The sequence below is a fragment of the Stenella coeruleoalba genome (genome assembly GCF_951394435.1).
Source record: "Stenella coeruleoalba genome assembly, chromosome: 8".
In the NCBI taxonomy this organism is placed as follows: domain Eukaryota; kingdom Metazoa; phylum Chordata; class Mammalia; order Artiodactyla; family Delphinidae; genus Stenella; species Stenella coeruleoalba.
Window position 1 is genome coordinate 59,992,520 of NC_137154.1, and position 22,306 is coordinate 60,014,825.

Sequence of the window (22,306 nt, forward strand, 5' to 3'; positions counted from 1 at the left end):
TAGAAAACAGACTCTAGAGCTTAAATAACTTATCCAAGAGTCATATAGCTAGTAATTATTCAAATTAGGAAAACAACCAAGCAAATAAACAAACTTCAATAAAGGTTGAAAGAAAAAGACAAAGAAGCCATATTTCAATAATTTGAAAGAAAGTAACTTACTGTTAAATTTCACAAACAATTCAATCCATTTAGTAAATATTTTTGAACATATAAATGAATAATTGAATGAATAAATGATTCCAACAAACATTTATTGATTTCCTACCAGGCACAGCATCAAGAAACTAAGGTTATAGAGAATTTACATCGATTTAATTGAGAATTTGCTTTTAGAACCACAATCTTCAAACTGCAGATAACTATGACCCATAGTCCATGAAAAAAGGTACTAAGAAATGTCATTCTCATACAGACCAAAAGAAGCTGGAATTACTGTTGTTCTTAAGTCAAAACTGTTAGAGGGACACTCAGAGCGGTAGGCAGATGACAAAGAGCACACGATAAATGGAAGCTGAGGGAAGAGAGAGTCTCAAAGAAAAGATGAGTAAGACTTCCAAAGGAAGCAGAAATCTAAGAGAACAAAGGCTAACTTAGTAACTCGGAGTTTGCTGATGAACTTCACTAGAATGGTGAGGAAAGAAACCAAGTCGCATAAGGCGTTTGGATGAATGGGTTAAAGAGGAAGAGGAGGCAGTCTGTTAAGAAGTTTGGGGGGCTTCCCTGGTGGCACAGTGGTTGAGAGTCCGCCTGCCGATGCAGGGGACGGGGGTTCGTGCCCCGGTCCGGGAAGATCCCACATGCCGCGGAGCGGCTGGGCCCGTGAGCCATGGCTGCTGAGCCTACACGTCCGGAGCCTGTGCTCCGCAACGGCAGAGGCCACAACAGTGAGAGGCCCGCATGCCGCAAAAAAAAAAAAAAAAAGTTTGGGGATAAAAAGGAGAGGGAAAGAACAGCAGCCTGATGAGGAGAAGCAGAAGGACCACTGACAAGTATAGAAGGTTAAGGAGCAGGAGACAAAAGACAGATGGAGGAGATAGAAGAAATAGAAGGAGGACCAGACCCAAGGAAGTCACGAGGGGAGGGACAGAAGGCATAGGGAAAGGCTACCCTTGGGAAAGGAGAGGTCACCTTCTGCTCTGGGACAGGAATCAAGGAGGAGAAACTGGTGTATGGATATTCTGAAAGAGACTCCAAATCAAGCTGGATGAATACAGAGTGATCAAGTTAGATAACACCATTTTGAAATCAGTATCAAAATGACACTGATTTTTTAATACTCAAAAATTAGTATTAAAAAAGATAAACCGGGCTTCCCTAGTGGCGCAGTGGTTGAGAATCTGCCTGCTAATGCAGGGGACACGGGTTCGAGCCCTGGTCTGGGAGGATCCCACATGCCGCGGAGCAACTAGGCGCGTGAGCCACAACTACTGAGCCTGCGCGTCTGGAGCCTGTGCTCCGCAACGAGAGGCCACGACAGTGAGAGGCCCGCGCGCCGCGATTAAGAGTGGCTCCCGCTCGCCGCAACTAGAGAAAGCCCTCGCACAGAAACGAAGACCCAACACAGCAAAAATAAATTAATTAATTAATAAACTCCTACCCCCAACATCTTCTTTAAAAAAAAAAAAAGATAACCATCATTTTGATACAAGTTCTCTATGGTTAAAAATCAGACTTCCTGAGATATGCTTATATTCTGTTTCTTAACCTGGATACTGTAACTCTGGTATGTTCAGTTTGAAAACTCCATCAAGCTATATGCTTATACATGCACTTTTCTGTATGTACATTATACTTCAATAAAGTTTTTATAAACCAATCATTAACTTAGAATCACCACTCCTGTACTCTGCTCAGTTTTTAAAAGAGTAACTCAAACTCAAACTATATATTCCTTCCGACAGTCAACATTCCTTACCATTCTTTTAGATTTTCCATAGCACTAAATTCAAGATTAGATACACAGTAGGTATCTAATAAATACATGTTGATGTGACTGAAAAAACTTTAGCACCCAATGTTCAGATTTAATACAAATCTATCTATAGGAAATGGCACCTTTAGGATTGCAAAATCTTGCAGACCCTAACTTAGCCAAGTGATTACACAGAATATCACCAATAATGGGGTAAACTAACATTATGTGCCTCCCCTTGTGAAGCAGTGGGAAGTAAACAACATCAGCTATTTAGAATTCTTGCCAAAAATGGCTAACCTGAATATAATCATGGAGAAATAATTAGACAAATTCGGATTGTGAGATATTCTTAAGAAAACAGGCCTGGGATCTTAAAAATATCAGTGTCATAAAACACAAAAAAGAGGAAGGGAGAATCATAGATTAAAAGAGACTTAAAGGGGACTTCCCTGGTGGCGCAATGGTTAAGAATCTGCCTGCCAATGCAGGGCACACGGGTTCGAGCCCTGGTCCGGGAAGATCCCACATGCCGCCGAGCAACTAAGCCCAAGCGCCACAACTACTGAGCCCATGTGCCACAACTACTGAGCCCATGTGCCACAACTACTGAAGCCCACGCACCTAGAGCCCGTGCACCACAACGAAGAGTAGCCCCCTCTCACCGCAACTAGAGAAAGCCCGTGCGCAGCAACAAAGACCCAACGCAGCCAAAAAATAAATAAATAAATTTTAAAAATAAAAAAAATAAGAGAGACTTACAGAGAGAGACAGAGAGAGAGAAAAACTAAAGATACATACCTAAATTTAATGCATAGTCCTTGATTAGCTCTTGGATTAAAAACAATTAACTGTTATCAGCATTATAAAATTAACAATATTATTCCTATTATTTGGACAATAGGGGTGTGACAGATTGCTTGCAAAAATGCCTGCACTTGTTCGTTCCCCTGTATCCATGCCCTTGAGCAATATGACTTTGCAGCACCTCCCTTCAAAAGGAGCTTGTGCCTTGCTTTGGCAAAAAGACTGCAACAGAAGTTATGCTGTGCCAGCTCCAAGCCTAAGCCTCAAAAGGCTTTGCACACTTCCACTCTCTCTCAGAATCTGCCTGTGTGCCGTGGATAAGTCTGGGCTGTACTGCTGGAGGCTGAGAGACCCTCTAGAGTAAAGACCAGCCATCCAAACTGAGGCAACATAGACCAGCCAGCCCCTAGCAGATCCAGCACAGATTCCAGATTCTGAGGGGGCCCAGCCAAGGTCAGCTGAGCCTGATCCACATTAGAAGAACCACCCCGTTGACCCACAGAATTATGAGCATTAATTAATAGTAGTTGTTTTAAGCCACAAAGTTTTGGCAGGATTTATTATGCAGTGAAAGGTAACTGATCAAAAGTGAGATTTAAATATAGACTGTATATTAGACAACATTAGGGAATCAATGTAAGTTTCTAGGGCATGATAATGGTATTGTGGTTACGCAGAAGGATATCCTTATACTTAGGTGATAAATACTGACAATATTTAGAGACCAAGTATGACGATGTCTGCCCCCCTAAAACATAAATCTGCATATAGAGAGAAAGCAAAGGCGGCAAAATGTTAACAATTAGTAAATCTAAGAGTTTTTGAATGTTCTTTGCACTAATCTGTTCATTTGAAATTTTTCAAAACAAAAAGTTAGAAAGAAAAATTACCACCTCTCTCCAGAACATGGTGACATTAAATATTTATCTGGTAACCCAGCACACCACTATGTAGTGAATAGATCCTTCTCATCCTTTTTTTGCCATCCTCTGCCTCCCATCCCTTTAAACAGATAGAGACTACTGTTGTTGAAGGGGGAGACAGAACAGATAGAAACTGCAGTAAATCAGGGGTACTGTAGTTTAAAAGTAGCAAGCAATCCCTAAGTGAGGTTTTCTCCCTGATATAATCAGAAAAAAATTGTGGCAAGGGCTTCCCTGGTGGTGCAGTGGTTGAGAGTCACCTGCCGATGCAGGGGACATGGGTTCGTGCCCCGGTCCAGGAAGATCCCACACGCCGCGGAGCGGCTGGGCCCGTGAGCCATGGCCGCTGAGCCTGCGCGTCTGGAGCCTGTGCTCCGCAACGGGAGAGGCCACAACAGTGAGAGGCCCGCGTACCGCAAAAAAAAAAAATGGTGGCAAGTTGGCTAAAGCATGAAAAGAAAAAAAGCTTTGGCAAAAACCATGGGCAGGTCTTTGAATTATTTTGTGTTAGAAACAAATATCAAATGTTTCTCTATTTTAAGGGATTTCTCAAATGCCTACAAATGAGAAAAGTATCTTGTATTACATCTCTTCCCCCTGAAAATCCCTCAAGATTCTTATCAATATAATGGAAATGTGTTTTTTCACAACCAGATGAAAGCCTCCTTTATTTAATTTGAATTTTCCCCCAAGTGATATGCAGCAATTATTAATGCTGTGTATTGACTTATATGAACCAACCCAGGGGCCTAGGTTCAAAGGATATGGTTTTCTGAGATGAAGTCCAAGGACCTCGGCTTTCCTGTGCCATATAGAGGACGTCTGCCTACAATGAACAGCAAACAAAGCCCACACTGTTCTTTACATAAAAATAGTAATCTAGATAGAGTGATTAATTTTTCAGAACAATCTCTACAAATCTATTAAAATGTCTTCGACTTCAGAAAACTCCATTCAAGCATTCCCATGTGTTACCATTGTCAGGTAAGAAAAACATTCAATTTATATAAGAAAGGAAAGAAAATGTCTCAAGGTACTGTAACTTTAATGAGCTGTTGTTCTCATCCATCAAAACTGAAAGTTTAATGCAGCAAAAATATTTGTTTTAGGCATTATTTGACTCAAAGCCAAATCCATGCCCACTTTTTCTTACAGAATCCCTCAGTTCTTTAACCCACAAACCCCAGGATGTCTCAGACTATAGTTTGAAACTAGAACTTTAAATTAAAATGGTTGTGCAAAAGGAAGAAGGTACCACATACAGACAGCATCTTCCAGTGGCTCCACAAACTTCATCCGAATTAGAGAAAACAACCAGGCTGTCATGTCTTCAAGGGACCTTTGATGTTCAAAGAGAATTCTGTGCACATTAATTCTCAAAATTGTTCACTGACACTGTAAAGACAGCTGCAGAATGATGGGCTTTCCTGGCCCACATCTGCATATTAGCATATGTGTCTGGTAGAAGGACTAGACATCAGCAGACCTGGGCATGGGTCTGGCTCAGCCAGAGTCCCCATTTACTTGTTACTGCTTAAAGCATGTTAACTGCTTAAAGTCCCCATTTACTTGTTACTGCTTAAAGCAGTGTTAACTGCTTAAAGCATGGGTTGATTGACAAACGCATTGATTCATTCATTGAGAAAACATCTGTTGAGGAAATTTTACATGCCAAACCCAGAATGGGGAAACAGAGATGAAGGGGACATGGCCCCTGCCCACAAGGAGCTCATAAGCTAATGGAGAAGCACAGTCCAAACACTTAGACAAGCTGGAGTAAAGGGCTCTGAGCAGGTTAAGCACTTGAGCCTGGACTTGAATCCTGGCTCTACCACTTGGCTGGGTGAATGTGGGCAAATTTATTTAATCTCTTCAAGTTTAGTTCCCTGAGCTGTAAAGTGGGGACAGTAATCATATCTCTTACATTGAGTTACTGTCAGAATTAAGTGAGATAATATATAGTCCTATACATGTCAGTAAACTTTCAGTAAATGTTGGCTATGATTATTATTATTTATTATTATCTGGGTGGTTATACTAGATATCTTTTTAGGTCCTTTATAACCCTAAGATTCTATTAATTAGCTGTGACCCAGAGTAAGAAATTTAACATCTCTGGGCCTCACACTCTTTGTCTGTTAAATGAAAGGGTATAGCTAAGGGACCTCTAAAATTGCTTCCAGCACTAGAATATTAAAAGGCTCTATGACTGTTCTTATATGATTTTATATATGTCTCAGTAACACTGCTTAGATAAACTGGTACAACAAATAAACCATCTTTCTCTGAGTCGTTTTTCACTTTTGTTCCTTTAACCTCATAACCTACCTCTGCATACATAGGATGCGCACAAGGTATCAGTCCCCAGAGAGAAAAATAGGCAAGTGCAGGGGAAGCCAGGTCCCTGTCCCCTTCCTTTAGGCTGGGTAGTGGTTTCCAAAATACAAGTGTGGGAGAAGCATTGTATGGATTCATTCATTCATCCACACAAGCATCCCACATACTGAGGGAAGAGAGCCTTCCTGTGCTCCCGTGGCACCCACAACTTGTCCCCATATGCTACTCTCCACACTGCCATCTTATCTGCCTGCACCAGCAACTAAATTGATTGAGGGCTGGGACTTTGTCATGCTAACTTCGCATCCTCAGTCCCAAACACAGTGCCTAGAATGTGGCAGACACCTAATGACTTAATTAACTAAGATTCAAACTTCCCTCAAAACCAAAACTATACATTTGCAAAGTTACTAGGCATTTTGAGATGTGGGCCTGAACCTCTGGGGATTCTTTACAAAGGGTCACCAATCTAGTAGTGTCAAGAAATAGCTGTGTGACCCTGGGTGGGACGGGGAGGGGGCAGGCACGCAGTGGGAGGATCATTTCAGTTTCCTCTTTGATAAAATGAGGGAAATGGATTAGATCAGAGGTTGGCAAACTATGACTCCTGGGCCAAATCCAGCCTATGGTCCCCCCCAGTTTAGAGTGATTTTTACATTTTTAAAGGGTTATGAAGCAAATAAAGAATAATATGCATCAGAGACCCCCCTAAGCCAATGCGGTTCTCTAAACAAAACATATTTACTTTCTGGCCCTTTAAAGCTTGCTGACCCTGGATTAGATGAGCTCTAAAGTCCCTTTAAACCCAGAAATGTTAGCATTCTAGTTCTGCTCAATCAATCCCATTCTGGCTCTGCACACAGAGCATTCCCAAGTCTGAATCAGTACGCACAGCAGGAGCTCAATTGTTATTTGTCTAATTGAATAAATGGATTCTGCAGCAGTAACCCTAAGAACTAAATCCCCCACCAAGAGGGTACACTGGGTCAATGTGTATCAAATGATACAACACGGGGACCATGCAGCAGTTCTACTGGCCCTTTGGATGACAGCGGCACCAAAAATGGCCCAGAGCTCAGATAAACAGGATTAAGATTCACCTTGCTCCACCAAATCAAAAATACACTTAGCCGTCCCCTGAACAGACGCCTTGGGCAAATTGTAAAGCTGTCTAGAAGTTACTATCAGAAACCCAGATCATCTAAACAGATAATCTTTTTTTTTTTTTTTTTTTTTTTTTTGCAGTACACAGGCCTCTCACTGTTGTGGCCTCTCCCGTTGTGGAGCACAGGCTCCGGACGGATGCGCAGGCTCAGCGGCCATGGCTCACGGACCTAGCCGCTCTGCGGCACGTGGGATCTTCTTGGACCGGGGCACGAACCGGTGTCCCCTGCATCGGCAGGCGGACTCTCAACCACTGCGCCACCAGGGAAGCCCCTAAACAGATAATCTTAATAGCCATGGGCCCAAGAGAATAAATCCCATCCAAAATAAGGCATATAGGATAATTTAGCTCCCAACATTCTGTTTCTCTTTTCCTCTCTTGTTAAGAATACACAATACCGGGACTTCCTTGGTGGTCCAGTGGGTAAGACTCCATGCTCCCACTGCAGGGGGCCGGGGTTCGATCTCTGGTCGGGGAACTAGATCCCGCATGCCGCAACTAAGAGTTTGCATGCCACAACTAAGAAGTCTGCATGCCGCAACAAAGATTCTGCATGCTGCAACTAAGACCCGGCGCAGCCAAAAATAAATAAATAATAAATTAATAAATTAAAAAAAAAAAAGAATACACAATACCAAAACAAGGAATTCAAACATTTATGTCAGGGCAGCCAGCCAAGGAGAGTCTAGAATATATGATCCTATTATCACTAATGGAAGTTGGAGCAAGGTAATGAGACAATAAGGCCTACCTCCACTCTCACTACACATACTTTTCCAAAATAAACAGCTAGCAGTTATTCTTTTATTGTTCCTGCTCTCTACACCCATAAATCACTCCTGGGCATATACCTTTTGCTGGTTTCAAAGAGGGGGTTTCTGGTTTTTCTTTTTTTTTTTTTTTCTTCCTTACCTTCACTCTTCCTCTTTCTGGATGCTACCAAGGAGTCCTGAATGGACCTGGCTGTGCTTGTCTACAATCCCTCAGTTGAGCATCTCCAGTCCACGTGCAACACACACAAACCCAACTTCCCTTGTCAGACTGTCCCTTAGGAAAACAAAGTTGATCTGGGGATTCTGCCCTCTACATTCTCTGCTAAAGAAGCTACTTGGAGCTCTCTCTTCTCCCAGATGACCAGAGAAGTCTGAAGGCGCCCACACCCAATGACGAGGTGGATTCATACATCTCACTCCCATTCCCACCCCCAGGCACCATGCTCCAAATATACTGGCCCGGAAGGTTAAAACAACAACAACCTGTATATCTCAATCCTTAATTCCAGGCTTTTCAGAAACCTGAGGAGAGAAGAATAGTTTCTTTGGATTCTCTTCCTGACACATTAGGTAAGCTTTTTCCAATAGCCAGAACAGACAGACAGACACTGACCCTCTGCTGAGCTCTGCATAAGCTTCAAAAAAAATAAATAAAAATAAAAAAAAATCCCATTCCTTCTCAGTCTTGTTGTTTTCATGGGTTTTTCAACCAATAAAAAGGGTTTAATCTCAGTTGACATCTTTGCTTTAAAGATAAGAAGCCAACACTTGGGGACTTCCCTGGTAGCGCAGTGGTTAAGCATCCACCTGCCAATGCAGGGAACATGGTTCGACCCCTGGTCCGGGAAGATCCCACATGCCGCGGAGCAACTAAGCCCATGCACCACAACTACTGAGCCTGCGCTCTAGAGCCCGTGAGCCACAACTACTGAGCCCGCGCACCACAACTACTGAAGCCCACTCACCTAGAGCCCGTGCTCCGCAACAGGAGAAGACACCAAAATGAGAAGCCCGTGCACTGCAACAAAGAGTAGCCCCCACTCACTACAACTAGAGAAAGCCTGTGCACAGCAATGAAGACCCAATGCAGACAAAATAAATAAATAAAATAAATTTCTTTTTAAAAAAAAAAGAATCCAACACTTGGATTATATTATCAGAGCTCTAAGACCCTCCGCCCCCCGCAATGATCCCAGGGCCAAATAGCCTCACCCACATTTCCTCCAAATTCCATCACTGTAACCCCTGCTGCGGGACCCAGCACAGCCCTGAGCACCTGTTCCTGGCTCTTCTCCCTGCTGGAGCATGTGATTCAGAACCGCTAGGGCCAAAAAAAAAAATCATCACGTGGTTTTCAAAAAACCACTGGAAGGAGTCTAGGTAATTAACGTACAGAAATGCAGACTGACTGCCTCCACCATAAGATAAATCTGATATCTACTCACTCTGTCTCTATAAAAGGTTTCGCAGACTATTCATTATCATTTGAACAAAGAAAAGGGACCCACACGTGCCTTTTGAATGTAAAGTTTCATAGGAAGCTTGAGGTGATTCAAATAGGTGTTGGAAGATACGTTGGACTACTCAGATATTATCATCAAGTATATATGAGAAAACTACATATTAATACTCAAAATACACTACTGCTTATTCTTTTAACAGTGCACAATCATCTTAGTAAACATGGTACAACCATTCTCACTCCTCAAAGCAGAAATGACCATTTCCTCTACTTTGTGGGCCCACTGGACCCTGTAAGGATGTTAATAACAGGAACTGTGACCCTTTATTTACTCGTTTGTTTGTATGATCATCTCCCCACACCCCACTGCTTCCACTACCCCAGGCTGTAAGTCCCTTGAGGACAAGGACCCCATCATATTCTTTTTGTTTTAATATTTATTTATTTATTTGGCTGCATCAGGTCTTAGTTGCGGCACGGGGTACCTTTCATTGCGGTGCACGGGCTTCTCTCTAATTGTGGCGCATGGGCTCTAGAGTGTGCGGGCTTAGAGCATGTGGGGTCTTAGTTCCCCAACCAGGGATCGAACCCGTGTCCCCTGCACTGGAAGGCGGATTCTTAACCACTGGACCACCAGAGAAGTCCCCAATATTCTTTCTTGAGTCCTCAGTGCCCAATAGATTGCCTAGCACCCAGCAGGTACTTCATAACACCAGGATGAAAAGCAGGAGATGCAGTAGGTACTAAGAGAGCAGAAACTGAACCTGTCTTATTCGTTGTTACCTGGCCTATACATATTTTTTGAATGAATGGATGTACCGAAGAAATAAAAGACCAGTGGTACTAGGGCATGAAAGTATAGAGCTTGGTTGTGGAGTAATAAATATCATCTTTCATCAATTCTAAAAACATGTTTTCTTACATTTTGACAGCTTAGAAATTAGGATACATTTTACAATGGATGGCATCTTGGCATTGTGTCATAGTTTATTTGGAATCTTCTCTTTCTTTCTCAGTGGTACATAGAACAGTCTTACATGTTCAAAAATAATAGTGTCATAGATTCAGTGAAATACAATTATTTGATGTGGCTGCAGTAAGAAGGGTTGGAAAGATGAGTGTAAAGTTGCACTGAATTTTCCACAAGAGTAGAAACAAAAAGAGAGCTTGGGACTTTTTAGTGGCTGGCAAGTGGAGTGGCTATTTCTTTCAGAATGACTGCTCCTTCTCTAAAAGCAGCCCAATGGCCAGTCTATGCTAAATAATCCTGTCCTTCTGCCTACCACTGATTGGTCCAGGGTTGGTCACATGATCCAAAGTGAGCCAATCATTATTACTCTGAGATTTTTTTACTTGAAGCCAATGAGAGTGTAGGTCAGTTTGTCTCTGATGTTAGCAACAGTGAGATTTAGTGTTCAGGAGCAATCCCTGGCCATGCTCCCTGCCATGTAGGAGAGAAGCAAAGGCAAGAGACACAGTCTTGATATAGTTTGAGTGCCTGTGTGGCTCAAACTAGCTACAGGCTCACAAAACCCATTTCTTTTTCTTCTTAGGCCATATTTCTCAGCCTCCTTTACCATTAGGTGGGGTCATGTACTGAGTAATAACTGACGGAATGAGGACAGAACTAATATAAGACACTTCCAGACCTGGCCCATGAAAACCTCACACGTGAGATCCTTCCACCTTCTTCTCCATCTTCAGGTTAAAAGGAGAGAACTCTGAGATACCTAAAAGAGATGGGAGCCATAAGATGGCAGGAGCCTGGGTCCCTGAAACATAGAAGGTAGCCTAACCAGAAAAAACTATGTTGAACTGTTGTATGAATGAGAAATAAACTTCATTTGTGTTAAGCACTGAAATTTGGGGGGATTGTTAAGGCAATTACCTGCTCTAATATTTCCTGGTTCCAGCTGCACCCAACGTTCATATGGTTACATGAAACATGCCAGGATTCTTCCCATAAATTCGCTCTTTGCCCAAGCTAGTTTGAGTTGGGTGTCTTTCATTTACAACTCGAAGAATTCTGAAGAACACAGCCAAGAAAAATGAACTGCAGTCATTTGAAATGGCAAGAAGATAAAAGTAAGCAACAATCCCTAAGTGTCAAGGGAACACCTAGAAAATTTCTCAGAACAGAGTAATAATTCCAACAAACTGATGACAAATCACAAAAGATTCTTTTCAGTTTCTAAGGGCTTCTAGCTCTGAACTCATAAGCCACTTACAGTAAGATACTCTCTCCATTCTCATTTTATTAACAGAAACATGTATGAAGTTGTAATAACTCTGCCTTAAGGTATACCCTCATGAGTTCTCACCCATCTAGAATCCTAGCAAGATAAACGTCACTTACCATACATAGTCAGCCCTGCTGTCCCAGGATTTATTGGGAAATGGATCCACATGTAACTCCAGAAAGTCAGATAATTACTCTGGGGCACAGAGCTCTGGGTATGAGTACACAAGCCTGACCAAAATTTTCAAAAATAAATATTCAGGAACCACCAAAGCTTAAGGGAGCATTTATAAGACTATAAATGAAAAGATTACAAAAATAAACAGAAGAGTGACGTCATGAATGCCTACGTGAGCAATGAAAAGTTTTGCCTGAACTGGGAGCCAGAGATGACAGAGCATGTATCCTGCTCAGTTTCCAGAAATGTCTCTCAATGAGCCCAAGTTTGTTTTAAAGCAAGCACTGACATCTATAATACTTTCTAGGGGCTCGTTACAGAGCACTTCTACACTATACATTGAGTAATCTGACTCTCACAATGACAGTAGGAAGCTGGGATTGTCGTCAGTTCTCCATTTACAGCTAAAAACACAGGCTCAGACAGGTCAAGTGCTCACAGCCTCAGGATTTGTGGTTTGAGCCAAGACTTGAGCTCCAATTTCCTGACCCCATATCCTCTGTCCATTTCGTTGTCACCCAAACTATGGAATGCCAGGGTTGAGAAAGCTGGAGAAGACTTTTCCCCACTGCCATAATTCATCAACCCATTTGGAGAGTAGTTTTCTATGTTTCATGCAGTCATATGTGGGAACTTTCCCGGGGGTGTGCGGGGGAGCGTTAAAGGGCCTGGGATAAATGCCTGGTCTGCCTGCAAACCCAGCTGGGAAAACACTCCCTGACAAGACACCACAGCTTGTGCCCACAGGGAGGCCTTGACAGAGGAGAAAGGAGCCTGAAGCAGGGGGTTAGGAGTACTGAGACCCTCATGTAATCCTGGCAGAAACTCATGGTTGGAAGCCTCTGAGAATCAGGCAGCAAGGTCTCTCAGGACCCCAAAAATAGAATCTGGAGCAAATGAACTGAAGTTACTCTTTGCTGGGGAGGGAGAGGGGATCAAATGCATAAACTTAGCTGGCCTCAAAAAGCATTCTCCGGGCTTCCCTGGTGGCGCAGTGGTTGAGAGTCCGCCTGCCGATGCAGGGGACACGGGTTCATGTCCCGGTCCGGGAAGATCCCACATGCCATGGAGCGGCTAGGCCCATGAGCCATGGCCGCTGAGCTTGTGCTCTGCAACGGGACAGGCCACAACAGTGAGAGGCCCGCGTACCGCCAAAAACAAACAAAAAAAAAAAGCATTCTCCCAGATGATTTTCATGAGCCGCTTCTGAGAGACAAATTGCCGATATCAAACACACACATAGTACCTGGGAAAGAGGAAAAAGGAAAAAAAAAAAAGTGCTTTAGTAAAAGCCATTTATCCCTGGCAGCTGGTGATCCACCACCTCGGAAAGAAGACATAGGAAATTGGGGGAGCTGCCCTTTGGGGTGTTGGGAAAACTGAGGAGTGGGCCTCTCCTGAATATCACTATTTCCCAGGCTCCAAGGATGAGAGGGAGGTCCTGTACCCTGGTACAGTTCCCCCAGAAACAGAAAAATCCAGGATCCTGAAGAAACATGGGATAGTGGAAGGAGCAAAGGCCTTGATTTGAACAACTTGGGCTTGAGCCACTGCTCAGTCTCTTGGTAGCTGGGGCTTTAAGCAAGTCACAACCTCTTTGAGCCCCAGCTTCAATATCTGTAAAGGATACAACACTGACCTTACAGGATTGTGGGGAGGATAAAACAAAATTATTAATGTAAAGGGCATAGCACAGTGTCTGATATATAAGAGCTGCTCAATAAATATTAGTTCTTTTCCCCCTCAATCCTCACTTCAATTCCTTAGTATTAGAATTCTAATACTTGGCCATTCTAATTCTTAGTAATTCACCAGTCCTTAGTAGTCTTGAGAGGATCATGTATATTATCCAATATCTTGGCCATTTCACTTGCCTCTTTGAAATATAAGCATCTGCGACTTTAGCTGTGAACATCTCAAATAACTCTAGGCCCTTGGGCCTCTTATTAGTCTACTTCATGCTTACTAAATTCCCTTAGACAAACAAACAAACAACTGCAACCTTATAATCTTTCTCCAGTCTGAAAGAGAATCCAAACCTTATGGATATTTGGCACATAGCTGCACTTAACAACTGGCAAATTCGACTAAACTTTCCACAAGGCTTAAAATAAAAGAGTTTTGAGTTCACCAAAGCTTTACTGAATTTAATCAATATGTAGTGTGCCTATGAACATAGGAACAACAGGAATGATGAGGATCTTGTGGTCTTCTTCATTACCTTCCTGGTCTTTGGGACCATTTCCTCTTGACATCCACCTATCCAAGACAGGGCCATGCCCCTCCTCTAGGTCTTCTATATATACCACTACCAGTGCTTTGACTGTACTACACAATAGTCATCTATTTTATGCCTCCTTCACTAGTCTACAATCTCCTTTCAGGCAAGAACAGTGTTCTGCCAAATCTCAATTACCAGAACCTACCAACACAGTACCTGGTGCGTAACAGATACTGAATTAACATTGGCTCGATGGATGGATAGATGGATGAATAAACAAATAGGGTTTTTAGATCTGGGAGAAACCTTAGAAATAATCTAGTCTAATACAAGGGCTTCATTTCACAGATAAGGAAGCTGAGGCTCAGAGCTGTAAGATGACTCAGCCAAGGTAGCCTCAAAGGCAGCAAGAAGATGACAAGTGGTGGCAGTCACATGCCATTTTGACTGTGAGTTCAAAGGCAGACATCACTTCACACTCACCTCCAAGGGGAGGCCGTGTAGCTTGGTGGACACAGCATGGGCTCCCCGGTGACGTCTTGTGCTACCTATCAGTCATGTGATTTTTGATAAATTGCTACATCTCTCTGAGTCACAGTGGCTGCATCTGTTAATTGGGGCTATTAATAACTCCAGGGTTGTTGGGGGTATTAAATCTGCCAACATACATAAAGTGCCTCGCATAGCATCAGCACTATGTGCTAAACAAATGTTTACTGAATGAATCATGAATGAGTCCCTGTCTAGCATACCACGACTTCATGATCCTGGCTTAGACTATATACTTAAATCTCTGCCCACGTGGAAGGTGGCTGGGACACCCATAATTATAGAGCCATGTACTTGGAGTTTGTTTCTTGCTGGAATTGGATTTTAAAGCCAAGTAGCCTCTGTAATGTTGTTCACTGTTCCTTTCATCTGGGTTGCCCTTCCTACCTTCCTCATTGCCACACAATTGTTACCCATCTTCCATTACCCAGCTATATATGCCCTGTCCAGAAAGCCCTCTCTCGTTCCTATGATGTCTTCAGTCCTTCCTGTCTCACTAATTACTTTCCACCCTACAGTAGAGGGGTGTATCTGTTTTGTTTTTTAAATTGTGGCAAAATACATATAATGTAAAATTTACCATCTTAACCATTTTTAAGTGTACAGTTCAGTACTGTTAAGTATATTCACATTGTTGTGCAGCCAATCTCCAGAACTTTTTCATTTTGCAAAACCAAAACTCTATACCCATTAAACAATGACTCCCCTATTGCTTCCTCCTCCCATACCCTGGCAACCACCATTCTACTTTCTGTCTCTAGGAGTTTAATGACTCTAGGTACTTCCTATAAGTAGAATCATACAATATTTGTCCACTTGTGTCTGGTTTATATCACATAGCGTAATGTCCTCAAGGTTCATCCATGTTGTAGCATGTGTCATAATTTCCTTCCTTTTCGAGGCTATTCAGCTTTGAACTACATTCAAGGCTGAATACATTGAATGATTATCCAATATTCCACTACATGTACATTCTACATTTTGCTTATCCACATATCTGTCAATGGACACTTGGGTTTGCTTCCACTTTTTGGTTATTGTGAATAATGCTACTATGAACATGGGTGTATAAAGGTATATCTGTTTTATCTCCTCTACTTAAGTGTGAATTTTTCAATGACAAAGAGTGGGTCTCAGTCACCTCTATAGTTCTCAAGGTATCTGACACATGATGAGCACTCAATAAATACCTATCAAATAAATAAGACAGTAATCTGCTCCAAAGATGAAGTAAAAAAGTAATGATCTTCCACACACAAATTTTCAAAATGGCAGAATTACACAGCAGAAAAGCACAGTCTTTGCAGTAAGACAGTCTTGATTTCTGGTCTTGGATCTGCTTCTTCTTAGTCATGTGATCTTAGACATGTTGCTTAAGCTCTTCAGTTTCTTTATGTGGTTTTTGCCACAATTAAATGCTATAACTTATGTAAAGCAGTTAGCACAGCACTTGGCACACCATAAACTCAAAAAATGTTTGCCAATATTACTATTATAAAATTATATAATAAAAGTAACTTATTGCACATACAAACATGCCATTTAGCTTCCTGGCCAAGATGACTTTAAAAGCAAAGAACGTACAGAATTCTGAAACCAAACAATTATGACAGGTCATAGTCAAAACAGAAAGAAACTATACAGCAGTTACAATGAATCCAGATTGGTATCACTAAACATGGAATCTTGAGCTATACAGTTGCAGTTCTGGGAGCTGGAAACTTTGTCACATCAAAGGGACAGACTTAAATGTTGTACTAAGAATCATCTCACTCAGCAAAGCAGCCTAAGATCTCATAAACGTTTTTTGTGTTTGTTTTTAATTTTCTTTTTTTTTAAATAAATTTATTTATTTATTTATTTTTGACTGTGTTGGGTCTTCGTTGCTGCACGTGGGTTTTCTCTAGTTGCGGACAGTGGGGGTTACTCTTTGTTGCAGTGCGTGGGCTTCTCATTGCAGTGGCTTCTCTTGTTGCGGAGCACGAGCTCTAGGTACGTGGGCTTCAGTAGCTGTGGCACGCGGGCTCAGTAGTTGTGGCTCGCAGGCTCTAGAGCGCAGGCTCAGTAGTTGTGGCGCACGGGCTTTGTTGCTCTGTAGCATGTGGGGTCTTCCCAAACCAGGGCTCGAACCCGTGTCCCCTGTATTGGCAGGCGGATTCTTAACCACTGTGCCACCAGGGAAGTCCCTCATAAACGTTTTTTTAATCAGGATGACTTGAGGGTTTTTTTGGTGCCTGGGCTAAATCTATTTTGGATTTGATCATTCATGTTTTGAACATTTTAACAAAACGATGAAAGAAATAAATAGATCTTTATTACTATTTCAGACAGAAGTATTTATTTCGATCTGTCTCAAAGGAAATTGAGTGTCCCCACCCCACTCCCAGATCTTCTTGGACATTAATTCCTTTTGAGGTTGCTATCCAAATTTTCCAGACCAGAAACATTCCTTCCAAAGCCAGCTCTTAGAAAGTAGCATTCTTAAATGTTAGAAGGAAAAGCTTATTCGAGTTTCTTTTTGTCTGCCAAAACAATTAACATTTGCCATGGCTAATTTAAATGGCTCTCTGAGACAAAATCAGAAACTCAGTTGTGTGGTGGAGGAGAGGGAAGGGAAGAAAAAGAGAAGGTAAGACAGAGTTGCCTGAATGCTAATATTGGCCCAAATGTGACCCCAAGGGACCATAACTCCTAACTTTCCTAGGACAATCATGACCTCATGTAAATTTAACTCTATACTGAGATGATCTGTTAAATGGATGACTAAATGTGATGATATACATATATTTTATAAGACCTTGCAATTAATTTATAAATAAGAGTAAAAATTCTTTGTCAGACCATACGTTCCAATTTTGAATTCAGAACAATACTTTCCCCATATGCTATGTGTCAATTTTAATTTGGCTCCCAAACAACCGCTAAGGGCTACTGCTGCCTTACCCACCCAGGATACCCAAATGACGTCGAGGCCTATTAGGTGAAGGGCACCAGGGTGAGACTTGAAAGGCAGGGCCCTGTTTAATCTTCACAACAACACTATGCTCTAAGTATTGATTTTGGTGATGACTGCACAACTCTGTGAATATACCAAAAAACTACTGAGTTGTATGTACACTTTAAATGGGTGAATTGTGTGATGTGTGAATTATATCTCAATAAAGCTATTTTAAAAGTCAGCATGATAGGGCTTCCCTGGTGGCGCAGTGGTTAAGAATCCACCTGTCAATGCAGGGGACAGGGGTTCCAGCCCCGGGTCTGGGAAGATCCCACATGCGGCGGAGCAACTAAGCCCGTGCACCACAACTACTGAGCCTGCGCTCTAAAACCTGCGAGCCACAACCACTGAAGCCCGTGCGCTTAGAGCCCGTGCTCCGCAACAAGAGAAGCCTCTGCAATGAGAAGCTCAATGAAGAGTAGCCTCAGCTCACCACAACTAAAGAAAGCCCGCGTGCAGCAACAAAGACCCAACGCAGCCAAAAATAAAATAAATAATTTTTTAAAAACATTTAAAAGGCAGCGTTATATAAAATAGTAAATCTTAAGAAAGCTCACTATGTACACACACACCCCCACTCACTCCTACTGCTCTGTGCCTGTAATCATTCTGTTATCTTATATCCTTCCAATTTCAAATGTATTTTCTTTCTTTTTTTTTTTTTTGGTACTCGGGCCTCTCACTGCTGTGGCCCCTCCCGTTGCAGAACACAGGCTCCGGACACGCAGGCTCAGCGGCCATGGCTCACGCGCCCAGCCGCTCCGCAGCATGTGGGATCTTCGCAGACCGGGGCACAAACCCGTGTCCTCTGCATCGGCAGGCGGACTCTCAACCAGTGCGCCACCAGGGAAGCCCTAAAATGTATTTTCTTATCCCCACTTCTTTCACAAAGTATGCACTCTTCTACACCAGCGTTCTTCTTTTCTTCTTCTTTTTGGATCATCCTTCTTTCACTTAAAATATGCTTGGAGATCTTCGCATATCAGTACTTAGAGAAACCCTCATTTTTGTTTGTAGTTTAATAGCTTTCTCTTTTGTGAACATACCCATTTAATTAACCAGTTTCCCACTGATGCACACTTAAGGTTGTTTCCAATCATTTGCTATTAGCAACAATGATACAATGCTTGTGCTTTTTTTTAATTTTTTTTTTTATTTTTGCTGTGTTGGGTCTTCGTTTCTGTGTGAGGGCTTTCTCTAGTTGTGGCAAGCGGGGGCCACTCTTCATCGCAGTGCGCGGGCCTCTCACTATCAAGGCCTACTCTTGTTGCAGAGCACAGGCTCCAGACGCGCAGGTTCAGTAGTTGTGGCTCACGGGCCTATTGCTCTGCAGCATGTGGGATCCTCCCAGACCAGGGCTCGAACCCGTGTCCCCTGCATTAGCAGGCAGATTCTCAACCACTGTGCCACCAGGGTGTGCCTTCTTTTCAACTTGGTTTTATCAGGTAACATTCTGCTCCTGGACTGTCAGGAGACAGCACCAATAGCAGGAACCACTTCAGAGTTAGTTGGAACCGGGTCTGCATCTAACCTCCTCTGCTAACCAGCTACTAGCTACATGCCTCTAGGAAAGTTACTTGTATTTTCCGAGCCTTAATTTCCTCACTTCATAAAGTGGGCAAAATTCCACCTACTTTATCAGTTTGCTTTTAGGGCTCAATGAGATAAGACTGGCTCCCACTGTCCAAACTTGGGACAATTTTTGTATCAAAAAGCATAAATATTGGGGGAGGGGAGGCAGAAGATTGGTAATGGACTATAACACACTGGGGGGAAAAGAATCCAGGAATCCAAGTGATACTAAAAAATAAAATAAAAATACAAAAATAAAAGAGGAGGGGAGCTGAAAGCTAATCTATCAGAAAAATGCCAGGAAACAAATACAGAAAAAATTCACTGCCTAAATTTTTTTTAATAAAATAAGTAAAATTTATTTATTTTATTTAAAAGAAAAATGTCAGACTCTGACAAGTACAGGCTTCTGGTAACTGACTATACTGCTGAACTAAATGAATAAGCATTTTCAGAACACTAATGGAAAACTGATGAATTCATAAAAGTTCTAACAAAAGATCAAGATGAAAAAAAATTAATTACATGGGACTGAGTGAACTGATGAGGATGATTATAATTTTTGTGACTTTCTGTTTGAATTAAAAAAAAAATCCCACAAGGACTCAGAGGCAAAAAAAACAAATCAATTTTCACTGCAAAGTAAAGGAGCTGTTACGGTGGAGGATTACTGGACTGAATGTCAATATTATGACATAGTATGAGTGTGTTTCATGTTTGGTAATTGCAATCATTGTTGCTTTTGTTGCGGTCATCCATTTACAATGCTTGGTGTCAGTTTATTTATCTCTTGTAAAAATAAAATACAGTGTGTGTGTGTGAAAAAAAAAAGAAAAATGTCAGGAAACAAATACAGAACGGAAGAGCAAATTAGAAAATCATCCTTTAATAGATGTTAATTAACCTAGGCCAGGATTATCAATAGATGTTTAAACCACTGAATGAAAGTTTTTGAGAAACAGGATATCCAAACAATCTCAAAGTATAACCCCACAATTTTATTAATTACAAAGAGAAAAGGGTTCCTTTACAATGCAGATATCAGGCAATGTCACCTCATCCAAAATACAAACCTCACATCACCAGTGACATGACAAACTGACAGAATGTGTCACCTAATGTGATGCAAGGGGAGGGATGCAGCATCGCCTCCAGGGAATTCTTACCACGAATGTTTAATCTGAGTCTAAGAATGAGAAAACAATTAGACAAATCCAATCTACAGTCTACAAAGCAGCTGAGATCAAAATGTCAATATTATGAAAGACAAAAAAGGCAGGGAAACTTTGCTACATTAAGAGAAACTAAAGAGACACGACTACATTGTGTAAGTAATCCTTATTAGATCCTGGGTCCCCCTCCCCCCAAAACGTTATAAATGACATTGGAACAACTGGGGAAATCTGAAGAATATTATTGTTTCAATATAATGATATTGTGGTTACAGGGGAGAATGTCCTTGTTCTTTAGACATACATGCTCCCGTGCTTAGAGGTAAAGTGTTGTGGTGTCTGCAACTCACTTTCAAATGGTTTAGAAAAAAAAAGTGTGTATGTGAGTATGTGTGCGTGTGTGTGTGCATAGAATGGTAAAGCAAACAAATCTAGATGAAGGGTGTAAGAGTGTTCACTGTAATACTTTTGCAATTTTTCTATATGTTTGAAAATTTTCAAAATAAGTTGGGGAAAAAAAATCAAACCAAACATGTAAACCACTTGACACCCAGTAGGTGCTATGATTGTTCCCATCATGGCTTCAACTAACTAAATACATCTACAAAAAGCTCCTCCCCTGTGCCCATGGGTAAAATAAACCAAATCAAAGTAAACACCACCAGCCAGCCAGTCCTGCCTTCAGAATGCTTATACTTTTGATCAGATGGCAAAGCAAAAACAGGAAGCAGCTGGAGATGAAGTAAGGTTTCAGTTCCAGAAAATCTACCTGGGGCCTACAACTGCAAATTTTTTTTAAATTAGGTAACTTTAAAAAACAGAACAGAACCAGTTACTTACCGTCACTAAGAATTGTTTCCTCATTTACATGGAAAAGTGGAGCTAAAATCTACCACCCAGGTTGACAGAATAAGACAGCATACATAATACACCTTTGTAAAGCATATATTATTGAAGACTCTCATTAAAAGATATTAGTCTCCTAGAATAAAAGCAGAGAAGGAAAGCTCCTGGATGGTTCCACCTTTGTTTTCCTATCAGAACACCCAGCAGAAGAATTTGCATTTAGCTTATGCTCACAAATATTGGATGAAGACATAATAATAAGACATTATGAGACAGAATGCATAAAGAAAGTCTTTTGGGTAACAGATGCCACTGGAATTAGAGGAAAGATTAATATGAGCTGGCCCAGCCAGAGACAGCAACACCTTAACAAAAGCACATATTTATGTGCACATAAATTTGCCAAAGCCCTATTACACACATTATCTCATCTGAGCCTCACAATAATCCCCATTTTGGAGATGAATAAACTGAGGCTTGAAAAGACAAATTACCCACCTAGCACACAACTCAAATTTGTGTTTGCTCAACCCAGCCACAGAAGAACAAAAATAACTGGCTAAAAGAATGGAAATAATTCACAGCTCAGCGATCCCAGGGTCTCTGCTGGGACAGTGAGTCACTGATGGCCACTCCTAAACTCAGACCTTTTACCAAAAAAATGCCAAAAATCTGCCTTGGGATTGCTTCTATGGATATTCAGAAAGATGAAAAATCAGGCCTTTTTACCATGTGCTTCAGATATTAAAACAGTGGAGCTTAAATTCCCCTTTCTTGTGTGGTTATGTGAAGGAGATGGAGAGGAAGTGAGCAGAAGAGGTTATTTTCACTTCAAGGTTGATGGTGTCTGCATTTTAGTGAAGTTAACCTTAACTCAAAGATAAAATTTTTCTGCAGAATTTTCTGGGGGAAAACTCTTGGCTGCTTTACTATTTCAGATCACTTTTTAAACATCCTGTTGTGTTGCAGACTGGGAAATATATTTTATTTCTTTCTTCCAGAGGTTTCCATGTTATTTACATATCAACCTTTACTACAGCCATCACAAAAACCAGCAGGAACTCTTAATTCCATTTTTCCCCACTTTCTGTCCACCCATCACAAATTCCTTCCCTTAGTAAGAGAGGGTAGCCCAAGTGGCTAATGGACT

General features: G+C 41.6%; 1 protein-coding gene across 2 annotated transcripts in view; it reads right to left on the reverse strand.

Annotated features, from left to right (window-relative positions):
- Positions 1 to 22,306, reverse strand: part of RAB30 (RAB30, member RAS oncogene family) — an 88,864-nt gene that overhangs the window by 59,138 nt on the left and 7,420 nt on the right. The window contains exon 1 of one of the 2 annotated variants that reach the window (XM_079930335.1): positions 2,716 to 8,783. The exons of the other annotated variant lie outside the window; for it this stretch is intronic. The gene's annotated coding sequence lies outside the window, so the exon portion shown is untranslated. Of the gene's footprint in view, positions 1 to 2,715; positions 8,784 to 22,306 lie in introns of those variants that run through there. 2 annotated transcript variants of the gene reach the window in all.